Raw genomic sequence first — 8,354 nt, 5'->3', positions numbered from 1 at the left:
TGTTTTCTAGAACTCTGACCGTGTCCATGGCTAACGTGATCATATTGATTTTGAGTTGGGCTTTGTCCCTTTGTCCCCATGCACACTTCACATAAGTTACTGGAAAGCGTAGACTAATTTAGTGATCTTAAAACAAGCCATCGCTGTGTAGCTGCAGTATGGGGTAACTGTCCTCGGAGGTTGTTGGCCTGACTGGAACTGTGGTTTGAATTGGAGTTTGAGGTCAAGTTGAGTGCCTTGTCTTTGTCAATGACGGACTACAGTCGTGTCGTTGCTGGAAGAATTGGCCCAACACATAGAACTGCAGCAACAGTGTGGGAAGATGAACTCTCGTCAAGCCGAACATCTGAATGGATGACGTGTGCATGATAAGCCATTCCTGAATTTCTGTTTGATTGCACGAAGACTGATTCGTTCTCACGACAGAATCATTTGTTCATGTTCCGCACACACACACACACACCACAACACACACACACACACGACACACACACACACACACACACACACACACACACACCATTCATCTCATGTCTCCATCTACTCTGCCTCTGTTAGGTTAAAAGCCGGTCCAATGATCCACGGACCGATCGTCGCAAAGCAGATGAGACCCGGGAACTAATGACTAAACCTTTAGAAATACTTCCTGTTTACCATCAGCTTTATTTCTCCACTATACTGATAAATGATGTGTTATCTTTTTACTTTATGTAGCATGTAGTGAAGTGTTTCACCACCTATGACTGTTTTAGGAACTATCTGTATTTATGCTCTTTAGTTGATGTTTATCACACAGGAGGTTGTGTGCATCTTACTTGGGGGAGGACAAGGCTCTGGTGGTAGTGAACTGGAGCAAGATATAGTGGAATGGTATTCCATTTGTTCTGTTCCAGCCATTATTATGAGCTGTCCTCCCCTCAGCAGCCCCTGTGGTCTGTCACTATATATTTTTTAGTTTGTTCTGCTATATTTAATATTCTTTGTACTGATTATAATATTTCCATATGGTTACTACTGTACAACCATGGTCTGCTCTGCCAGTATACGCCAGGCAAAAAAAGTATTGGTTTCATGCTGATGTGTATACTATAATTAGTTCGGAGTCCATGTTCTCCATATAACCATTTTTAGCAAATGGATATACATTTTGTATTTTTCATTTTTTATTGGTTAGCACACAGGCCACACGATAGCTAAGATAAAAATAAAATGGTTCCAAGACTTCTCAAATATACTTGTGTCATCATAGAATTCATGTTTAACTCAGAACACACCAAAATAATATTCCTTGATATAGCGTCTTAACTGGAATCATTGTATGAACATTGACTGACTTATGTACCATGAGTAGGTATCTCTCAATGCCTTCAATGTATACGTTAAAATCCCTGCCATCTCCATCAGCAGCACATATAGGCTGACGTATGTGTGACAACCTGTAAGTGTTCAACTGGTCCTGTTGTACTCTCTCAGTGCCTCACGTCCACACGTTTTAAATAGGAATTTCCATATTTTTTAATATTCTCAGACCCGGTACATTGTGCTCACTGCTCAATCACGGTAAAGAGAGCCCCTCTGCATCCATCTCTCTCCTTCTGTCTCTCCCTCTCTCTGTTTCTCGCTCACACACGCCGTCCAGCTCCCAGCTGTGGCCCAGATGTGTGGGCCCTGTGAAAGTGGAACACACAGGGTAATGCATGGCCTTAAGTCGCCCCTCAGCAGGAGGACCCTGGATATTCCATCTAATCCACCTCATGGAGACCTCCGTAACCAAAAGACCTGCCTCAGCAGTCATTTTTCTACACCACGTTGCCAGACCTTGTTCAATCTCAAATGGTAATACAGCTCGACCTCGATACCTCTTCAAAGGGGTGCTGTTGTTTTTTTAGCTGTAAATGAAGGAATGCTGTAGGATTTGAAGCTTGCCTTACATTTCGGGTTGTCTCTTTTAACTTTCTCTGAGGGAAGTAGCCTTGGGGGCGGTTGTTTGGGGTGGTGTAGTGGACAGAGTTATACTGCAGTTCCCTTCAACCCTTGTGATGTTTTAGATGGATCACACACACAATGTATAAGAAGTGATATATACCATTCACTCCTTTCATCTGTATGAGAGATCGAGACAATTTTTCAGATGGCTCTACCTTTAATCAGATGTGACTTTGAACTTTTGTCATCTCTGATTTCATCAAATTTGCCAAAGAGTATTCCTTTACAAAATGGCGGCTCCAGCCCAAAATATACTACTAGAAAGATGTTAATGCTTCTACTAATGTTACTTGCCATGTCCTGTCTGTCTCTGCTCTCTGTCTCCTCACCCACCTATATCACTTTTTCATATTGACTTGAATTACAGTCTCACCATTTACTTTTGTCATCTTGCTAACTAACTGTAGAACAAATTGCTGAAACTGTTTCCAACATTTTATGTACAGTACAGTTTGAGATTGCCAGAAATGCTAGACTTGACTGGAGGTGCTATACTGTGGTATATCTACTTTGAAAGCAGTTTAGAAAATGGCATTGCATATACTAGAACGGAGGCAAATGCAATAAGGAAAGAAGCAAATCAAGTAACATCTAAGGACTTACTATAACTAGTGGCCAGCGGATCAACTAGGTGTTCATTGGCAATGCAACAAGATGCCAAGTACAGCAAGCTTAATGTACTGTAATGCCATTTGTGATGATGTGAAAAGAAACATGCTCTGTTCCTCCTCTAACACCACCACCAATATCTCTGCTTCCCAGAGATTCTCCAGTCCATAGAGATGCAAGTGAGCCCATGCGTGGCACATATGATGACATCACACCCCCCTCTCCATCGCCAAAAAGGTTCTGCGCGTTACATGGATTCCAGCTGGCATTTAACTTCAATTTCCCCCCATCTGGTTCTAGTTCCCATTCAAAGCCAGCCATTATAAAAACAGGCTTCTTCTTCTCTGCAAATGCAATCAATGGTATATAACCAGGATGTCTGGGGACTCTGGACAGATGAATCAAAGCAAAGCCAACTCCAACCTGTCATAAATAGGACAGGGGGATTGCCATCCTTATGTCTCTTTTCCCAGATCAAGTCCATACTGACTCCATAGCATCCTGGTCACATGGTCTTGAGAGATGACTAATAATAACAATAGTCCAGTAGGCTAGCCTGGTTCCAGATCTGTTCCTGATGTATAGCCAACTCCTATGGTCATTTGCCATGACAACGATCAGGAACCCGGCTAAATACAGTATACTAAGTCTTGTAGCTTGGCGTACCATTAAGGGTGTTGTTGCGCCAGAGCTGTAGCTGCGTAATGATCGGTTCTCTTTTCGTATGCGAGTATCGTCACACCGGTGTTTACACTGTAGCTATGTGATCCTATGACTTTTTTGGCTCCCGCTTCATGAATAGTGTAGTGATGTCATCCAAAGTGGCATAAATATCTTGAAAAGACTGATAACATCAGCCTGGGGTGTAACGACAAATGATTGGCCGCTGTCACGTAAACACACATCGTGTAGCCTTGCTACTTCTTCTACTCTGTTGATATATGATATCTGAAGACATGTTATTACTACAACATCTCGGCTGGGATAAAGCCATGAAGGATTATTATGTTCTCCTGTCTGTCGTTCGTGTCAGAGTGAGACGGGACAGGCCGGAGAGACCATTACCTCAGTAGACGGGAGACTAGAACATATGAAGAGAGGATAGAGTCATTATCCAAATATACCTGCTCTGGCCCGCTGCACATCAAACGGCTAAGCATCTTTTCAGGCAGGGGGGAGGACCAAGGAGGAATTCTTCCAGGCTACTAGTTTTAACAATCATTGCCATAAATAATATCATAAATGTTTCTTTGTGTTTATTTGTGAATTACCACACAGGGGTAAGCTGCCTGACAGGCACGTACTGAGGTGGCTTGGACCGCCATAGCCTCCTAGCCCACTGTATCTACCCAGCCCATCTCGCTTCCCCTACAGTCCCACCTACAGAGCACTAGCATTGACATGGAGACATTCCCTGCCTGGTATCGCCTAGCCACCACCTACCTGGAGGAAAGAGACAAGGGATTTTCCATAGATGTCACTGCTGGGTGCAGTCCACCTCATGTGATGTCATAGCCCGTAGTGATGGGAGCAAACATACAAGTGGTGAGAAGCATTGGGGAACCATAGTTCTAACAACATAGCCCACACTTGCCTGGCAATAATATCTAAATGTTTCTTTGTTTTATTGCTCGAATTCCACCAGGACCAGTCAGGCCCCCCCCCCCCCCTCTCTCTCTCCTAGATACAGACTAGCAGCCGCATCATTATGAATTGCAAAGACAGCCCACAGTCGGTTGGTTGTATAATGAGGAAGGATGTTTTCAATGAGCGCCTTGCTGATGCAAGTTGTCCAATCTGCTACTAACAAACACTCAAAGATGATGAATGAATCGTTGATATAGCCTTTGATAGCTGACACCGTTTATGCCACTGCCACACAGCCAGGGGATGACCGTGACATTCAACGGTGATTGGCTGGGCACACGCCTCAACTCTCCCACACGCTCACTCTTGCTGAACCAACACAGCCCACTTACATTTGTAACCCCCATCGAGAGTAAATGGAAACACCTCAGTAAATAAGGGAAACAAGGTATATATGAAAGGTTAAGCACAAATGTTATATAAGCATTTAACATCCCATCATGCGAGGGTCATGTATAAAATGCCCAGTGGCCCATTATTTTGGCTACCATTCTAGAAGAAGAGATCTCAGTGACTTTGAAAGAGGGTCTCAAAGGAGCTTAGAGGTTGTTAAGGGTGTGTTTGTGTCTGAGTCAGACTAAGTTCACACATCATTACCAGAGTCACCAATTGAAGAAGCTTATGAGATTCTGAGCGGAGCTGAGACAGCGTTTCCACCACCATCAATCAAAACATACATAATGATGAATTATCTCTATGTAAGAGAATGGTGTTGCGATCCCTCTCAGTAGAGTTCCAGACACTTGTAGAATCTATGTCAAGATGCATTGAAGCTGTTCTGGATCTTGCGGCCCAACACCCTATTAAGACACTTTATGTGCTGTTTCCTTTATTTTGGCTCTTACCTGTATATTTGTTCATGAAGGCTTGGAGTTGTAAACTTGATTTCACTACTGTTACTATTGATACTGTAAGTTGTTGCACCGGAGGGATGTTACTAAGGCGAGCAACGGAGGACTTTTGAAAGGTGGAGTATCCTAATGAATAGAATAGAAACCTGAATGTTTAAAACTATAGTTTATCCGTGCTCATATTGTAAGCAAACTTGGCGTAGCTGCTGACTGACTACTATGTCATTGGCTCCTAGCTCTCAATATCGAAGAATTTAGCTTTGCCTCTAGTCTAGGCCCATGTCCAATGACCTCCTGCATATTTCACACCTGCACCATAGTACCACGCCTTCTGAAACGACACAACAAGCCCCAACAAGAGAACCCTTCAACCCACTGTACTGTTTGCAGGTGCATTTGAATGGCATGAATGAATAGACTTAAAGCACCTGGACACACATGGGACGACAACACATGGATTGTTCCCCCCTGCACAGTGCCTCTGTCTGCATGATATCTCCTGTCTGCTGGGGTTCCCCAAAACTTCACACCTTGACACGTAGTGTACTACTCTACTGTTGTCCACAGCAAGAGAGTCAGTTCTCTCTTCTCCGTTCTCTCATCTCGTTTCTCTATGTCCTCTCGATCCCTATCCTTCTCTTCATTCTTATTATTAACTGACTGCATACGTATATATATGGAGTTGACAGTCGGCAAGCGTTTACATACCCTTAGCCATAATACATTTAACTCCGTTTTTCACACATTTTCCCTGACAGGTAGATCACCGTCCCAGCTCCCAGCTGTGGCCCAGATGTGTGGGCCCTGTGAAAGTGGAACACACAGGGTTAATGCATGGCCTTAAGTCGCCCCTCTCAGACAGGAGGACCCTGGATATTCCATCTAATCCACCTCATGGAGACCTCCGTAACCAAAAGACCTGCCTGCCAGCAGTCATTTTTCTACACCACGTTGCCAGACCTTGTTCAATCTCAAATGGTAATCAAGCTCGGACCTCGATACCTCTTCAAAGGGAGTGCTGTTGTTTTTTTAGCTGTAAATGAAGGAATGCTGTAGGGATTGGGAAGCTTGCCTTACATTTCGGTTGTCCTTTTAACTTTCTCTGAGGGAATGGGGGGGTGTAGTTCTCTTTTGGGGGGGGGGGGCGATTCAGGTGTGCAGAGTTATACTGCAGATTCCCTTCAACCCTTGTGATGTTTTAGATGGATCACACACATTGTATAAGAAGTGATTATACCATCTATCACTCCTTTTCATCTGTATGAAGAATCGAGACAATTTTTCAGATGGCTCTACCTTTAATCAGATGTGACTTTGAACTTTTGTCATCTCTGATTTCATCAAATTTGCCAAAGAGTATTCCTTTACAAAATGGCTGGCTGCCAGCCCAAAATATACTACTAGAAAGATGTTAATGCTTCTACTAATGTTACTGTGCCATGTACCTGTCTGTCTGCTCACCTGTCTGTCTCCTCACCTCACCTATATCACTTTTTCATATTGACTTGAATTACAGTCTCACCATTTACTTTTTGTCATCTTGGCTAAAACTGTAGAACAACTTTGCTGAAACTGTTTCCAGACAGTTTTATGTACAGTACAGTTTGAGATTGCCAGAAATGCTAGACTTGACTGGAAGTGCTATACTGTGGTATATCTACTTTGAAAGCAGTTTAGAAAATGGATTGCAATATACTAAACGGAGGCAAATGCAATAAGGAAAGAAAGCAAATCAAGTAACATCTAAGGACTTACTAATAACTGGTGCCAGCGGATCAAGCTAGGTGTTCATTGGCATGCAACAAGATGCCATAGTACAGCAGCTTAATGTACTGTAATCCATTTGTGATTGATGTGAAAGAAACATGCTCTGTTCCTCCTCTACACATCCACCAATATCTCTCGCTATCCCAGAGATTCTCCAGTCCATAGAAGATGGCACAGTGACCCATGCGTGGCACATTGATGACATCACACCCCCTCTCCATCGCCAAAAGGTTGCTGCCGCTTACATGGTTCCAGCTGCATTTAACTTCAAGTTTCCCCCATTCTGGTTCTAGTTCCCATTCAAAGCCAGCCATTATAAAAACAGCTTTCTTCTTCTCTGCAAAATGCAATACATGGTAGTATACACCAGGATGTCTGGGGACCGACAGATGAATCAAAGCAAAAGCCAACTCCAACCTGTCATAAATAGGACAGGGGATTGCCATCCTTATGTCTCTTTTCCCAGATCAAGTCCATACTGACTCCATAGCATCCTGGTCAACATGGTCTTTGAGAGATGACTATATAATAACAGCATAGTCCAGTAGGCTAGCCTGGTCCAGATCTGTTTCTGATGTATAGCCAACTCCTATGGTCATTTGCGGATGACATATGATCAGGAACCAGGCTTAAATACAGTTATTACTAGTCTTGGAGCTTGGCCGTATACCATTAAGGGTGTTGCTGCGCAGAAGCTGTAGCTGCGTAATGGATCGTTCTCTTTATCGGAGTATCGTCACCACGGGTTACACTGTAGCTATGTGATCCTATGCTTTTTTTGGCTCCCGTCATGATTAGTGTAGTGATGTCATCCAAAGTGACATAATCTCTATGAAAGAACTTGTAACATAAGCCTGGGGTTAACGAAAAGATTGGCCCCGGCACTAAACACACATGTGTAGCCTTGCTACTTCTTCATACTCTGTTGGATATCATGATACTGAGACATGTTATTACTACTCATCTCGCTTGCGGGATAAATCCATGGCAAGGATTATTAATGTTCTCCTGTCTGTTCGTCGTGTCAGAGTGAGACGGGACAGTGCCGGTAGAGACCATTACCTCAGGAGACGGAGAAGACTAGAACATATGAAGAGGAGGATAGCATTCATCAAATGATCCTGCTCTCGCCCGCGCGCATCAAACGGCTAAGCATCTGTTTCAGGCAGTGGGGGAGGACCAAGGAGGAATTCCTTCCGAGGGGCTACTAGTTCTAACAATCATTGCTCATGGCAATATTCTAAATTGTTTCTTTGTTTTATTGTGAATTACCTACACAGGCGGTAAGCTGCCTGGACATACACGTCTGAGGTGGGTCTGTGAGACCACCTAAGCTGCCAGCCAGCCACTCTGTTGTACCCAGCTCTACAACACGCCCGCGTATGCTCCCCACGCTATACTTTTGTCCTCCTTATCAGTCCACCTAACAGAGCACTAAGCTGTCTGACAATGGGAACATTCCACCTGCCTGTATGCCTCCTACACCTACCTGGA

The sequence above is a fragment of the Salvelinus sp. IW2-2015 genome, unplaced genomic scaffold (assembly GCF_002910315.2).
Source record: "Salvelinus sp. IW2-2015 unplaced genomic scaffold, ASM291031v2 Un_scaffold4484, whole genome shotgun sequence".
In the NCBI taxonomy this organism is placed as follows: domain Eukaryota; kingdom Metazoa; phylum Chordata; class Actinopteri; order Salmoniformes; family Salmonidae; genus Salvelinus; species Salvelinus sp. IW2-2015.
The sequence above is the reverse complement of the archived record's forward strand: the minus strand, read 5'-3'. Positions refer to the sequence as shown.